The sequence below is a fragment of the Phragmites australis genome, chromosome 9 (genome assembly GCF_958298935.1).
Source record: "Phragmites australis chromosome 9, lpPhrAust1.1, whole genome shotgun sequence".
Classification (NCBI taxonomy): domain Eukaryota; kingdom Viridiplantae; phylum Streptophyta; class Magnoliopsida; order Poales; family Poaceae; genus Phragmites; species Phragmites australis.
Genome location: NC_084929.1, coordinates 27227027 through 27244226, shown reverse-complemented (window position 1 = coordinate 27244226; position 17200 = coordinate 27227027). Strand labels below are relative to the sequence as shown.

At 46.9% G+C, this 17200-nt stretch overlaps 1 long non-coding RNA gene across 1 annotated transcript; it reads left to right on the top strand.

Annotated features, from left to right (window-relative positions):
* The first annotated feature begins 7451 nt into the window (after window positions 1-7451).
* LOC133928953 (uncharacterized) lies at window positions 7452-13980 on the top strand. Its single transcript, XR_009911549.1, has 2 exons — window positions 7452-7669; window positions 12221-13980. It is a non-coding gene; the product is annotated as an uncharacterized LOC133928953 (long non-coding RNA).
* Window positions 13981-17200: the final 3220 nt, after the last annotated feature.

Here is a 17200-nt window from a genome sequence, read left to right as displayed (position 1 = left end):
TATGGCGCACGGGTCGTTGTTTCGGCCTAGACCACGCCACCCGTCCCATGAATGCGCCACTTGGAAGCCTGCGCTGCCTTCCCGTCCTCGGGAGCGGAGTGAAGCCCACCCCTAAAAACCAGGGCCTGGAGTAATGTACATCAGTAGCACGACAAAAGCAAGGGTTTTGTGTCGTGGGGTGGGTTCGGGGAGGGAGGCAGAAACCCTCGCCCCCTCCGCAGACCACAGTGAGATCTTCTAACTTTACCCGGTGACTTCAAACACGTGTCTCGTGTCCGACAACTAGGCGTTCTTAGCAAATAAATTCATAGGTGCAATGAGGGATGAAAATAGAACCTTTCTTACAACATCATCAAGATGGTTGATGGCGGTTTCTAATCCTTTGACTGCAGAAGTGGAAGCCTGTAGGGATGGTTTCCGGCTGATATCTTCATGGGACCGGTTGAAGTCTTTGTTGTAGGAGGAATACATCCCTGATGATTAAATGAAGAGAAGTGCTCTTGATTAAAAAAAGGATGGACAAGCCTGTAGCACATCTCACATTTTGCCTTCCCCCGCCCGACTGCAGACGATCCGTGTCAAATCCCTAATTTTCCCCTTTCTCTCTCTTTCTCTCTCTTCTTCCTCTCTCTTCCATCTCTCCCGTCCCCTCCCCGTGACCCACCTGCCAGCGCTGCACCGCACCGCACAGTCCCATCGCCGTGCGCCGCGCAATCCCATCGCCGCGCGCCGTGCCGCCAGACCTCGCGCTCCGCACCGCCTCGCGCCCTGTGCCATTGCCTCGCGCCCTGAGCCGCCTCACCTCGCGCGCCCGCCCGGTCGCCGACCTGTAAAAGGAGGTGAACAGTGCAGGACTTCACATCCCCTCCTCACATCCACTCTCTCTCCCTCCGAGCACCCCGCCGCCTCCCTCCGAGAGTCACCGCCGCCGGTGAGCCCTCCCCTGACCCTCTCCTCTCTCTCTCTCTCTCTCTCTCTCTCTCTCTCTCTCTCTCTTTTCCCTCTGCCTGTGGGCGTACCTGGGTCCCCGTTGTCTTCGTTCCCCGTTCTCTTTTCCCGCCGCTCTTCGTTCACCGATGAAAGCTGCTTCTTCGCCGCTGGCCGAAGCTGCTTCCCCGCCGTCAGCGAGCTCCGCCCCCGCCAGCTGGTTCCAGCGCCGCCGTTCCGGTCCGCCGACCAGCAAGGCCCGCCGCTGGTGCGCCGCCGCCATCACCCGACGCCCCTCCCTCTCTCTCTCCCTCTCGTTCTCTCTACTGCCCGAGACGGCCTGACCCTCTCTCTGCTCTCTCTTTTATCTCTCTCTCTCCATGGCTGACAGGTGGGCCCCATTTAGCCGAGTCGAGCCGCCCGCTGAGCCCACCGACAAAATTGAGCCGAGCCGCCCCTTGAGCCGAGCCGTGAAGCCGAGCCCAGTCCCGAGCCGACTCAACAGAATATTCTGAGAATATTCTCCCCTTTTCTTTTTTTTGAATTTCTCTCCCGGCAAAACTTCAGAAGCCCGTTTCTCCTCCGTCCTAACTCCGTTTTCAACGATTCTTCCACCGATATTCATCTAAATGCGAGATCTACCCAATCATGCATAATTTTTGTAAAATGTTTAGTCATTGATTTAATTGTTTGATTGATCGTGTATGCCTCTGTCGTTGTTGCGATTATTAGAGGAAGGAGCATTCGAGGAAGACCCCGAGTACCCGGAGTTTGAAGAAGGAGCAGACGAGGACTTCAACGAAGGGAAGTCCTGCAACCATTGATCATATTGATCCAATGTTTTCAAATACAACCCGTAGAGCCGTTGTTTTAAACAATAGGAGTATGCATGATTAAATTAATAGTTGTGATTTTAAAGAAATGCTAGAATAGTTATGACCTAGCTTGTTTATCCCATGCCTTGTTATTGTTACCTTTATTCCGTTGAAACCCTAGAAGGTTCCCAACATAAACTATAATGATTGTTTGGATGCATGTTTGTTTACTAATATGCTTAGGATTGCTTTGCTCAAAAGAAAGAACTAGGTTATTTATATATGTTAATCGTGCTTTTAAAAAATGTGAAGTGATGTGTGCTTGGTGCGTGTAAAACTTGTATTCTTGGGAAAACTCTAGAGTAGTGTTGACGAGGGTGAGTAAGGTACCCCACAAAGGTGGGAACTACCTTGGAGCAAGGTTCACTTTTGTGGTGTTCTTGCTGGGAGACTCTTGCCTCGGTCGTATAAGGACCGGTTCGCTGTGACATCTCACCTAGTATCCACTCGTACAACCACATAGCCTGAATGGGTAGGATTTGACCTAACCCCTCTGACTTAGTGCGGTACCCACCCGGAGGCTGATAGTGGCAATGGGGACCAGAAGAAGACTTAGCTGGTGCGTAGCCCAAGGTCCGGCTGGTGATATTGTTGAGGCTATGTCAAAGCCTTGGGATTGCTAAGTGGTCCTTCCCGTGGATCTTCTAAGGCCCCTGGTATCTTTAGAGTGGATATTGTGACTTCGTTGTTAGGTCGTTGCGTCTCGTTATGACAGCTTCATCAGTTGCTAATGTGGGAGCCTGTGCATATCTTGTGGTTAAAGTGTACAACCTCTGCAGAGTGTTAAATCTATCCGGATAGTCGTGTCCTCGGTCAAGGACATGCTATGGATTGGTCACAATGATTAGATTTTCGGCGTGAGTATCTCCTTGGTGTGTGAGTGGGCTGTGTGCCCGTATTTTGGAAAAGAAGGGTTTAGCTTTGTGCCCTAAGCCTCCTGGACTATGTGTCCACGGGCATAAGACTTGTGGGAACTGACGGGACGGATGTATCTCCCCCAGGGCCGTCAACCCCCATAAGCTCAACTTACATGTTCTCTTCGGAAGTGTTTTTTTATTAAATTTAGTCTTTGCAAAATGAACCTTGCATCAACAGAACTAGCTTTCCGCAAAACTTAAAAGACTCTACAGCCTTATCCTTGATCTACCCATAAGCATCTAATATTCCCCCTTGAGGTAGGACTTGCTGAGTACCTTATGTACTCACGCTTGCTAATTGTGGACCCAGATGATCCAGAGGCCGACTTCGTCGAAAGAGAAGATGAAGATTAGAGAAGTTGGTTTCGTCTGCACTCAAGCTGCCGGTAGGGCATGTGTCACTTTTGCGTGTTTCCGTTGTGCTGTGAGGGTTTGTTAATTTATGCCTACGGGCCTCTGTTGTAATGAACTCTGTGTTGAACCCTATTATCGTATTTAATCGATGTATGTCTGTGATGTCTACTTCTGTTGGAATTCGTGCGTATCAGCTACTGATCCAGGGACTGGTATGAGCTACACGAGGTGACCCCAAAGGAGGGGTCCGACAGAGTGGTATCAGAGCCATGCTTGACTGTAGAGCAAAATCTTAGGATTGGCTGAGTAAAGGAGTGATAATTTTATAACAAATTATTTTGACAAAATTTTCTTATCCCTATTGCTTATCTACCTTGATGCTCTATTTTAACAAAAAGTTTTTACTCGATTCCGACTCATTTTTGTTCTTCAAAACTTTGGTAGATGGAAGGAGACGGATGGACCACCACCTACTGCTTGGACGTGCAAGGCTTTCCCCTCATCCTTTGGGAGACACTGATGAGGTTTGGGTATACTCAGCGTCCAGAGTACCGTGGACGAGAGTACCAAGAATATGGCACCAACAGATGTGAAGTTCATGTCCATGTGTTTGAGACGCCTGAGTATACCGACTGGCAGCCATGGAGTATTGTTGCCTACGGAGCTGAGTACAGCGACACCTATCAAGCTGCAGCCCGTAAAGCCCTGCTCCACTTCTGTCAAAAGCATGAGAAGGACACCGGACGTACCCTGGTGAAGTTCTTTCCAGTGAGTGACCGCTCCCGCCCAGTATGGCGTAATAGAATGAGGAGGTTGGAAGATCTGGGTCAAAGAGAGGACGACCCTACCCTAGTCGCCACAGTAAAGTACCTCCTTGCTCTGGACCAGCTATATGAGAGTCATCGCTTCGAGTGGAGAGCAATTGTCCATAGGGCGGAACATTCGGAGACCCGAGAAAGAGCTCTACGGAGGCAGCTGCAACAAGTTCAAGAGCAGGCCGCAGCTACAGAGAAGTGTGCCAAAGACGTCACCAAGGCACTAATGGAGACCTCAGAGTACTACGTCAAGGAGCTTAACAAGGCCTACTTGACTTGCCATAGGACTCACGGAGGACCCCACTGCAAGCTCACCGCAAGGAAGAGAACCTTCCACCTGCCTCCCATTGACAACATTCAGCGTTTGGAGTTACCAGGAGTTCCCCTCCCCCCTAGGAGTCACCAGCATAATTGCATCTAGCAGAGTTGTATCAGCACCAGTCGCAGTGCCGCCTCCACCTCCACCAGCTCCCGGAGCAGAGCAAGAAGACCAGATGTACGAAGACCAGATGCAATTGCGCTGGCGACTCCTGGGGGGAGGAGGGGAACTCTTGGTAACTCCAAACGCTGAATGCTGTCAATGGGAGGTAGGTGGAATGTCCTCTTCCTTGCGGTGAGATTGCGGTGGGGTCCTCCGTGAGTCCTGTGGCAAATAAGTAGGCCTTGTTAAGCTCCTTGACGTAGTACTCTGAGGTCTCCATTAGTGCCTTGGTGACATCTTTGGCACGCTTCTCTGTAGTTACGATCTGCTCTCGAACTTGTTGCAGCTGCCTCCGCAGAGCTCTTTCTCGGGTCTCCGAATGTTCCGTCCTATGGACACTTGCTCTCCACTCAAAGCGATGACTCTCATATAGCTGGTCCAGGGCAACGAGGTACTTTACTGTGGTGACTAGGGTAGGGTCGTCCTCTCTTTGACCCAGACCTTCCAACCTCCTCATTCAGTTACACCATACTGGGCGGGAGCGGTCACTCACTGGAAAAAACTTCACCGGGGTACGTCCGGTGTCCTTCTCATGCTTTTGACAGAAGTGGAGCAGGTTTTATGGGCTGCAGCTTGATAGGTGTCGCTGTACTCAGCTCCGTAGGCAACAATACTCCATGGCTGCCAGTCGGTATACTCAAGCGTCTCAAACACATGGACATGAACTTCACATCTGTTGGTGCCATGCTCTTTATACTCTCGTCCACGGTACTATGGACGCTGAGTATACCCAAACCTCATCAGTGTCTCCCAAAGGATGAGGGGAAAGCTTTGCACGTCCAAGCAGTAGGTGATGGTTCATCCGTCTCCTTCCATCTCCCAAAGTTTTGAAAAACAAAAATGAGTCGGAATCGAGTAAAAACTTTTTGTTAAAATAGAGAATCAAGGTAGATAGGCAATAGGGATGAGAAAATTTTATTAAAATAATTTGTTATAAAATTATCACTCCTTTACTCGGCCAATCCTAAGGTTTCGCCTTACAGTCAAGTATGGCTCTGATACCACTCTGTCGGACCCCTCCTTTGGGGTCACCTCGTGTAGCTCATACCAGTCACTGGATCAGTAGCTGGTACGCACAAATTCCAATAGAAATAGACATCACAGACATACATCGATTAAATACGATAATAGGGTACAACACAGAGTTCATTACAACAGAGGCCCGTAGGCATAAATTAACAAACCCTCACAGCACAACGGAAACACGCAAAAGCGACCCATACCCTACAGGCAGCTTGAGTGCAGACAAAACCAACTTCTCTAATCTTCATCTTCTCTTTCGACGAAGTCGGCCTCTAGATCATCTGGGTCCACAATTAGCAAGCGTGAGTACATAAGGTACTTAGCAAGTCCTACCTCAAGGGGGAATATTAGATACTTATGGGTAGATCAAGGATAAAGTTGTAGAGTCTTTTAGGTTTTGCGGAAAGCTAGTTTTGTTGATGCAAGATTCATTTTGCAAAGACTAACTTTAATAAAAACACTTCCGAAGAGAACATGTAAGTTGAGCTTATGAGGGTTGACAGTCCTGGGGGAGATACATCCGTCCCGCCAATTCCCACAAGTCTTATACCGGCGGACACACAGTCTAGGAGGCTTAGGGCACAAAGCTAAAGCCCTTCTTTTTGAAAACACGGGCACACAGCCCACTCACACACCAAGGAGATACTCACACCAAAAAGCTAATCATTGTGACCAAACCATAGCATGTACTTAACCGAGGACACGGCTATCCGAATAGGTTTAACACTCTGCAGAGGTTGTACACTTTACCCATAAAATATGCACAGGTTGCCACCTTAGCAACTGGTGAAGCTGTCATAACGAGACGCAACGACCTCACAACGAAGTCACAATATCCACCCATGAGGCACTAAGATACTAGGAGCCTTAGAAGATCCACGGGAATGACCACTTAGCAATCCCAAGGCTTTGACATAGCCTCAACAATATCACCAGCCGGACCTTGGGCTACGCACCAGCTAAGTCTTCTTCTGGTCCCCATTGCCACTATCAGCCTCCGGGTGGGTACCGCACTAAGTCAGAGGGGTTAGGTCAAATCCTACCCATTCAGGCCATGTGGTTGTACGAGTGGATACTAGGTGAGATGTCACAGCGAATCGGTCCTTATACGACCGAGGCAAGAGTCTCCCAGCAAAAACACCACAAAGGCGAACTTTGCTCCAAGGTAGTTCCCACCTTTGTGGGGTACCTTACTCACCCTTGTCAACACTACTCTAGAGTTTTCCCAAGAATACAAGTTTTACACGCACACGCACCAAGCACACATCACTTCACATTTTTTAAAAGCACGATTAACATATATAAATAACCTAGTTCTTTCTTTTGAGCAAAGCAATCCTAAGCATATTAGTAAACAAGCATTAATCCAAATAATTATTATAGTTGATGTTAAGAACCTTCTAGGGTTTCAACGGAATAAAGGTAACAATGACAAGGCATGAGATAAACAAGCTAGGTCATAACTATTCTAACATTTCTTTAAAATCACAACTATTAATTTAATCATGCATACTATTATTGTTTGAAACAACGGCTCTACAGGTTGTATTTGAAAACATAGGATCAAAATGATCAACGGTTGCAGGACTTGCCTTCGTTGAAGTCCTCGTCTGCTCCTTCTTCAAACTCCGGGTCCTCGGAATCTTCCTCGAATGCTCCATCCTCTAATAATCGCAACAACGACAGAGGCACACACGATCAATCAAACGATTAAAAAAATAACTAAACAATTTACAAAAATTATGAAATTGATATGATTGGGTATATCTCGAATTTAGATGAATATCGGTGGAAGAATCGTTGAAAACGAAGTTAGGACGGAGGAGAAACGGGCTTCGGAAGTTTTGGCGCGAGAGAAATTCGGAAAAAAGAAAAAGGGAGAATATTCCCGGAATATTCTGTTGAGTCGGCTCGGGACTGGACTCGGCTCGGCTCGATTATGTCGGTGGGCTCAGCGGCCGGCTCGACTCGGCTAAAAAATGGGGCCCACCTGTCAGCCACGGAGAGAGATAAAAGAGAGAGCAGAGAGAGGATCGGGCCGGCTCGGGCAGCAGAGAGAACGAGAGGGAGAGAGAGAGGGAGGGGCGTCGGGCGGCGGCGGCGCGGCGGCGGTGCACCGGCGGCGGGCCTCGCCGGTCGGCGGACCGGAATGACGGCGCTGGAACCGGCTGGTGGGGGCGGAGCTGGCCGGCGGCGGGGAAGCGGCTTCGGCCGGCGGCGGAGAAGCGGCTTCGGTCGGCGAAGGAAGAGCGGCGGCCGGCGACAGCGGGGACCCAGGTACGCCTACAAGGGAGGGAAGAGATAGGGAGGAGAGGGCCGGAGAGGGCTCACCGGCGGCGGTGACTCTCGGAGGGAGGCGGCGGGGTGCTCGGAGGGAGAGAGAGTGGATGCGAGGAGGGGATGGGAAGTCCTGCACTGTTCACTTCATTTTATAGGTCGGCGACCGGCGGGTGCGCGGGGCGAGCGGCTCGGGGCGCGAGGCGGCGCGGGGTGCGAGGCAGCGGCACGGGGCGCGAGGCGGCGCGGGGTGCGAGGCAGCGGCACGGGGCGCGAGACGGCGCGGCGCGCGGCGATGGGACTGCGCGGCGCGGCGCTGGCAGGCGGGTCACGGGGAGGGGTCCGACAATCCGGGTCCCGACCGCGGGAGGGGAGGGCTCCGACAAGCCGGGAACGATTCCCCAGCTTCGGTGGATGGTTCTCCTCTCCCGCACTCGCACCCGCTTCCGCTCCCGTCTCGTGGCGTCTGCGGTTCCCCACCTTGATTCTTTTCGCCGCCTCTGCGTTTCGATTTTGCCATGGTTTTGAAACTTCGATCGGGATCGCGGCGTAGATTTGTTCCGTTGGTTTGTTTTCTGCATTCCTGCTCCTGATTTCCACGCTCGTTGCTTGGATTTGCCCTTGGCCCTATGATGATCACGACGACCACTATCGGATTGATGGATGGATAGATAGATAGATCGGCTCGGATTTGAGTTCCACGGGGTCACCCTTTGCGTTTGCAGGGTTGGAGCTCCTGAAATGGCTAGTGCAGTGTTGGCTTCTCCGTGTTCTGGGCGCCGAAGCATGCTTGGGGATCGTGGGTCCGCCCTTGTGGCAGGTCCGTCGTCTCCTCCTCCTACTCTCTGTACTGGAAGTGCGGATCCATCCGGACTTGGATTGATTTCTTATGTTGGTAAGGAAACCCTAGCTTGCTTGGATGGATTGTTCCTTCTTGTTTCTTCTTCTTCTTCCGAGTCCTCAAGGTGTGCTCCGGTGCCAGAGTTGAAGCCCACTGCATTAGCTTCTGATGGAGATAAACAAGGTTGTGCGATCTGAGGGCTATTTTGGTGATCTATAAATTTCGGTGTTTCGATTGGAATCGATTTGATGGCCTATTATTTGTGTGAACACACGCTAAAATAATCAGGGTGTTGAGGTTTTACTGCCTTATTGTCATGCTTTGACGTAATGCTCAATAATGCGGCTTGAGTATATGTGTTTTCGGATGTGGCAGAGATGGTGCAAGGTTTATTTGTAGCACCCATCCTCTGCTTCTCTTTCATCTCCTTGGTGGCGCCGTGGCGTCACCGAGGTCTACAACTACTGTTGTAAAAAACATTATTTGGTGATAGAGTGATCCATCTTTGAATCGAAACGACTCTCATCCCTCCCTCATGTATACTGTTGCTACTACTTCCACAGTTCTGCTTCTAGTACTATAGTTGCTTCTCTAGCTGCTTGGTGCTAACATCTCTCGTCTGAATGTTCTTTGTGTTTACTTGTAACGGACGTATGGGCATGTCTTGCGCCATCAATGAACGCCATAGCTCTACTGAATATAGTGATAAACTGTTACAGTCCTAGCAGTTCATTTTAGGCCATTTTCGACTTTTACTAGCTAGTTGCTTGGATTTGCCCCTGGCCCAATGACGATTATGACGAGACTCAGGGGATGGATGGACTGAAACAGATTTGAACTTGGTGGGATCAGCTATTGTAGCTGCAAGGTTGGAGTTTCTGAAATAGCTTGTGCTGTGTTGGCTTCTCCATGATCTGGGCGCTGAAGCATGCTCAGGTATCGGGTGTGATGAAGTGATGCAATCTCTCACTGACAGATGGGTTAAACCAAGTGGTTGGTCCATTGTCTCTGCTTCTTTCTTTTTTTCTTTCTTCTTCCCTTGGGACAGTCATCGTCGTCATCTTCTTCTATTCTACTGATCCCTTGGGACATGCTCCAGTGCCAGTGTTGAAGCCGCTGCACTAGTCTTTGATGAAACATGGCGGTACATGCCTGTCACATAGTCTGAGGGCCATTTGGTAATATAGACCATTAGTGATTTGGTATTTTCATTTTCTTTTCCTTTTTATGATGTCTTCATCTGTCGGGGTAGTCTAGAGCCTCCTTTAGTTGGGATTTCTTATGAAGAGCATGATGTTTATGTTTCATTATCGAGTAGAAGTTGGTCCTCTTTTAATATGCCACTTTTGCTAGGCATTTCGTGATCAAATTTACTTTTTTTATGTTTTGTGGTTTTCCTCTCTTCTCCTATCGAATTTCCCATTTTTTGTGTTGTTTTCTGAAACTATATATTACAATATTACATCATAACACCCCTTTTTTGCTCTCCTATTTGTGGAGTGTGGCTGCACCAAATTTCTAGTTTGAATAAATTGTGAGCTTATTTTCTTTTGAACGATGAATGGCAGTATTGCTTTTATAATGTCTTCAAAATATGTTGCCCGATGATGAAGACTGAATATGCAGAGATGGCATATGGTCTCCTCCTCCCCCTCCCCCTCCTCCTCCTCCTCCTCCTCCTCTCTCTCTCTCTCTCTCTCTCTCTCTCTCTCTCTCCAGAGAGTTTGTGCGTGTGCGTGTTGGCTTGTGCCGTCAATGAATGCTATATCTGTAAGATCTGAGGGCATGATGTTTCCTTCTCTTAATAACACAACTTATTGTGAACTTTTCGTATATATTTATTTTTAGATTCTTTGTGTAATGGGAAGTTTATTTGCAGTTTCATTTACCAGGTTTGGCTTTGTTGGCTTGACGGGAGGTTCTCCATTTTTTCTGCCTCTTATGTTTTAATTTCCCATTATTGGGTTTCACTTCGGTGTTACCTATTTGCCGTTGTCTTATCTATGGTGGTATATCTTTGCCCGTTATTTTTTCTATTTTGTTTCAAGTGCCTTTTGTTTGTTGAGTCTAATGTTCAGTGGCAGCATTGGCTGCTGACAAACAAGATTTATGTAAAACTTAGTCATGTGTTCATGAAATCTGGTAAAGTGCTAGTTATGTGGATTTGGAACCCCTAAGTGCTCCCTAGTGATTTGCTTTTTATACATTATCCATGGTTTGCGCAGCCAATTGGTATCCTGATGCCAATGCTTAACCGATTGTGGCAATGTTACTTCGTGAGTTTTGGTAGTACTTTTTTTTATTTAGTGGCCTATGGTGGAACTCAGATATGCAGAGTTAGCGTATCATTTCTTTTGGAGCAGTAGTGCTCCTCTTGATCGTGCCGCTGCTGCTTTTACCCTCCTCTCGAGATTCCTATTGCTGCTGGCCTGTGTGCTGGTTCCAACCAGCACCTGACCGATAGGGTGGTTGGTTTTGACTTTTGACTGATAATGGAGATCATATCTTATGCCATCAATTATGCGGTATGTATGAGATCCGAGGGCATAGCATTTCTGGATAGATAGAATGACTCAGATTTGAGTTCTGTGTGATCACCCTCTGCACTTGCAAGATTGGAGCTTCTGAAATGGTTGGTGCCAGTGTTACATGGACTCGCGTGTCTAAATTTTTTTTGCCACATCGGACGCGGTGCGACACGCATCCGACACGTTGTGTCTGTGTCCAAGGTTGGGGAGAGGAGACCCGGGGGGGGGGGGGGGGAGGTGGTGGCGGGGGAAGGAGGCGGCGGACCTGCAACATTAGAGAATCCACTACAAGGCTCATTGACCACCCACATTGCCACTGCCGAGATCCAAGCCACTGCTCCCGCCACCCAGATCCAAGCCACTGCTCCCGCCACTCAGATCCAAGCCATCGCCATCCATTTTTGCCACTGCCTTCTCCTCCCTGCTCCAGTAGGTAGCCACCGCCGCAAACCCTAACGCCATTATAAAAAGTAAAAAATAATTTATATTAGAAGAATCCCCGAATCCTGGATTCTCGAGTTTACTGAGTCACACACTCGCACCCAAGTCGGATTGCGACTTCTGAACCCGTGTCCCGGTAACATTGGTGCTCTGTAGGCTTTTCCATGGTTTCAAAGCTGAAGCATGCTCGCCTCGTCATCTACTTCTAATGTTCCCTAGAGAATCGAGGCATGCTCTAGTGCCAGAGTTGAAACCTGCTGCATTAGCCTTTGATGAACATGATGGTATATGCTGTCACATAGTCCGAGGGGTGAGATCCATTTGCCCGTTCATGAGTACTTCCTGCATGCGGTGGTGGCGACAGAGCAGCAGCAGCAGCAATGATTCTTCTAAGTATTTATCAGTTTTACTGATGAAGTCCAGTTCATCTCCTGTGCTATCATTGAATGCTGCATCCACGAGATTTGAGGGTGTAGTATTTCATTCGCACATGGAGAACGTCCAAATCTGTTTCTTGTTCATTCATATGTTGTTTTGTATCGTTCCATTAACAATGACATCTATGAGAAACTGAATCTGTATCTTGAATTAGGGTCTTCAGGGAGTGCAGGTCATTCCAACATTTTGTCAAAGGAACAATATCCATTCTTGTTAGGCATACTGCACGTTTTGGGAAATGACTTGTTTGTTTTATTTCTTGATCCCCTTTATGCACTAAAAAATTGACAACCCCTTTTTCAGTTCTGTGTGCACAGGGCGCCTACGCTTGTGTGTTCTTTTCTTCCCATTTCTCCTGGTTGAAGTTTTCCTTAGTGGCATCTAGTTAAGACTATAGGTTTGTCCACCTGCATCGGCATCTACAATGGAATATTTCAACCTCCAAATGCTGGTAAGTGGTAACGCAAAAGAAGTGGCTGGTTTCATAGTGTTTTTGTGCCATGCTCTAATTATAATCTGTGCCTCTTAATTTAGCGAGTAGATAAAGTATCATTCGATCTGTATTTCATCTTGAATCTTGTGGCCATTATAGCAATTCTGAATTGGATTGACATATTTTTGTATTGTGTTTCTGCTGTTTAGCTGCTCGAATTTGGTTCGTTCTTGTGACAATTTGGCCAAAATTCAATACCTTCTTCAGGATTATATTGGCCCACAAAACCTTGTGGCTTAAGAACTGTAGATTGTCATGAAATATTCATAGCCACCAGCAATGGAACTGGAACGGCAAGCCCATCTGCAATTTCATTTCATTTTTTCCCATTGGCCTGGCATTTTGATGGCTTATGTTCATTTCAGTTGTAATTTTTCCTCTGGCTCAGATCTCTTATTTGATTTCCTTTAAAAGTGCAGGCAGCAGAAACTTTTCTTCGGAATTTTGAGGGCATGATTGTGCCGAATGCTTGGCTCTGTTCTTCTGTTTTGTGATTACTGTACTTTTCCTCCAAATACAATACAAACAGGGCCTTAGTCTGTTGAGCAACATTTCATGACAATCTACAGTTCTGTTGAATGGTTTCTTTGCATGTTGAGATTCGTTGGGGTGTTGCCACACCTCTTTATGCTTTGTTCTGGTTGATGTTTTAGTTTTGAAGGTTGTTTCGGAAACACGAAAATAAATGTGGAGTGCCAGAGATTTCCTGAAATCTTCAGGCTAGCATTGTTGTGTGCTTTACTTTGGCTTTGTTTCATAAGGTGTCGAGTCTTTTTTGTCATTATCGCTCTTGTGGCTATTCTATATTATTGATTGGAATATTTGCTTATAGTGTTAATAAGCACACTCCCATCATAATTTAATTTTAGTGTATTCCTACACTGCTCATCCCTGGAGGCCTCCATTTATGGCTATCGGATCGAAGCTGTCTTCTGACAAACTTGGTTCTTTCAGAATACAAATGTTTTGCTAGTGTAGCCACACTTTTGCTTCACCTCTATAGTGTTTTATTACTTGTTTGTCCTCGTCTGAGGGCATCTTTCTCCTCTCTTTCACCACTGATGCCAAGAAAAATAGGAACATCTTAGGTTTTTTACTGTATTAAAGGGATAAAAATAACTATGCCAATCTTTAGGGTTTGTTTGATTATGGAAATGATATGTACAGTGTGTTTATGGTTAGTTTGGATACTTTAGATTAGCCGCTGCTACCCTCGGCTAGGGAAATCTTCCTGATAAAAAGAAGAGAAGATTGATTCCTTAAACGTTTGGACGTCTTTTTTCTAAGAATGTAGACATGCTCCCTGCTCTCTGTTTCTATGTAGAAACATGATATATGATGACTAGCATAGCATGGCATTTACTCACGTCGTTTGGATCACTCTGACGTTGCATTACTGCTGAAGGGTGTCAGCTAAGGAACCTCATGTATAGTTCACACGGTGTTCTTTTTTACGCCCACACGTTTGTTACGAACCATGCGATCAATGGACATCCATTCAACTTGTATATATTCGCACACTATCAATGAAATAATAATAGAGATTTCACTCTCGAGTTTATTGTTTACAGAGTTCTGTTGTCATTACATTTTGTACTACAATATGTTATTTATGCACTTTGCTCTCCTCTACGCTAGTCGGCTGATCCTATCACCGGTAAGCAATTCTATGCATCAGAAACATGATAATGACATTACGGGCGATCTTCAGACCAAGGGACAGCGGCATGACGTCGAGGTGCGAGCATTGTCAGTTCATCGGCAAGACAGAACGTGTTATTCGGCAACACCCAGTTCAAGTTACTGGAGGTCACCACGTAAATGCACATCCTCTTTCAGAAGGAAGAAAAGGAAGATCACCACCAACTGATTGACCACATTACGGTAAGCACCATTCAAATTGATGAACTTACCTCGATTGTGATGTTTGTGAGGAAATTGAACCCAAGAGAGAAGAGGCTAGATCAAATGGATCCAGATACGGATTCCTCGACGATGGCGTCCTCCCCAGTGGCGACAACGACCTCCGTGTCTCCTTTTGTCGGAGGCGCCCTGATGGCGTGCGGCTCCAGCGGCTTTGGTGACGCACGGTGATGCTCGGCCACAGCGGATGTGCCTCACCTTGGCGACTGAGCCTGAATCGGCGGCTAGCCGAGCCACCCTCACCATGGTGGCGGCCAAAGACCAGTTTCAGCCACAGTCGGATGGTGGTGAGAGGCTGGCTAGCCTGAGCAACGGCGGCTACCCCCACCCCCAGTGACCAATGGTCACGTGCTTGCCCTCAGTGGCCTCCTCCAAAGGCAATAGTCGGTCCACTATCCCAGGCAATGATAGAGCTAGGGGGCAATGCATAAGCCAAAGTCGGCGGTGGCCAACCAAAGGCAACGACACCCAATTGAGCTGTGGTGACCAACCGGGCGGGCGGTGATGCGGTGCGATGGCGGCCGAATGTGGCAGCGCCCCACACCGGTGACGGTACAGTTGGTGACAGACACCTGAAATGATTGGTGACGTCCTAAGAGAGGGGTGAATTAGGATATTTAAAACTAATTGGTTCCAAAAATTTTATAAGATAAATTTATATCAATTTCTATCTAAATGTGTTTTAGTTTTATCTAGTATGTCTATTCTATGGTTCAAAAGAGGTTGCAACATATCTAGAAAGGTAAATTGTAAGTATGTAAATGCGAAAACGTAAACAAGATAGAGAGAGTAAACTCGGCAAAGAGATTTTTATCTTATGATATTGATGGCATATACGCCACCTTTAGTCTATGTTGAAGCTCTACCAAGAATATGCTCCCAGACGACATCTGCTCATGACCTTTGAGCCACCAAGGCCTCAAGTGGGTAGAGCCATCAAGCCACCAAGACAATGTCTCATCACAAGCCTCTCTTCTGGTCACTTGCTGTCTTCTTCACTTCGGAGCTTGAGCCACCAAGGCAAGGATCTCCGTGTCCCTGTAAAAAAGTCTTGCTGTCGTTCCATATCAAGTCAAAGGGTCAACAAGTATGAGCCACCATGACCCAATGTGCTGATAAATCACCAAGACTCCAGAGTATCGGTGTACCACTTGGTATACTCTAGGATCACTCCTTGATCCACTCTCTAGGCAGCAACACCCAGCAATAACTCTCTCTAGGTCTATTAGCACTAATGACTCTTTAATCTTGTGCTTAATTGCCTTGGATGATCATTAAGCACTTTGGTGGCATAGATGTCTTCTCAAGTGTATATGAGCTTCTCTATACTCCAGCCACTTCAAATAACTGAGTGTGTGGGTATTAATAGCCTCAAATCCGTCAACTAGCAATTGCCCCAACAGCTCACAGAGATTGTGAACACCGAATGATTCAGCATCAATAGAGGTACAAACATCGGACTATCTGGTGTGTACATTCTCAGAGACTAGCCGTTGGAACTTCATTCAAATGCATCTGTGAACACCGGACATTCCGATGTGTTCTTCACTTCATCACCAGACCATCCGGTGTGTTGTCTTGAGCCTGGCCGAGCCATTGAAATCTTCTTTGCAAGAATTACTCCGACGTGTTGAGCTTCTGAGGGCCAGGCCATACACGAGGTTTTGTCTAAGAGATATAAATTCAAGGTTGTTTAAATCGTCGGAATTGAGTTTGACCCACCGCCGCCACCTCTTTTCAAATCCGAATCGATTAAGAGATAACGGAGTCGCATGTGTATAAATATGCGACCCCAGAGCCTTCCCATAGCATTGCACAGCTTTTACCCAACTTTTTGAGCCTTTAGCGCAGCTATAACCCTAACTCCAACGAGAGACGAAGCTTCAAGCGACCGTTCACCATCGGTAGCCTCAATCACGCATTGCGACGACAACCAGTAGCCTAGCTCAGTTTGCCATATGCACGTGGTCCTATTCCGTTGCTCGTCGGAGTGTTTGGAGCACCACAACGAGCTTTTCGCCATTTGTCGGTGATGTGTCTCCGCGAAAGCCCTCCGAGTCGCCGTCCTCAGTGTCGAGGAAGGAGACAAAGGTGAGCCGTCCGATCTCAAGTTTGCATACAGGTTTGCTGGATAGATCTGAGCCGTTCGATCTGAGATGAACGGTTAGGATTTAATGAACATACCAGTGCCGTCATGAGACCCTAATGACATTCGTCTGCCACGTCACCCACCACGTAGGTCGGCCACGTCGGTGTATATGCACTGGTGGTAGTGCCACATCAGCGGCTGAGCTGACGTGGAGTGCACAGTCAACTTTGTTTTTCTTTTTGATTTATTTCTGGATGCTGACATCATAATTAGTATAAATTGCGCAATAAATAGATTTTCAGTGTAAAAATAATAATAATAATAATAATAATAATAAGGGAATTAATTTATAATAATGTTTAATAGGTTTATTTAATTCTATTTAATAGTTTTATATAGTTTAATAATTCAAATAAATGCTAGAAAATCCTAGAAAATTCCAAAAAATCATAAAAAAACTATGGAAAATTTTTAGAAAATTCCTAGCAACATAATTTCATCTATAAATAATCTTTTTAGATCTATTTTGATCTTTAGAAAATCATAACCTCTTAACCGTAGCTCCGTTTTGATCCATTATTCCGCTGGATTATTCGGAAAAACGTGATTGTATGTGATGATGTTTGTTGTGTGATATTTTTTTTTATCTTGGTGTTTATGTGTTGCCTTTTCTGAGTATGTTGCGAGTAGACATCAGTGTTCCGGAGGAGCTAGAAGGACTGCAGGATCAAAATTCGAAGACCTAACTGAGTTAAGTGAATGCAAGTTATGTTCTTGA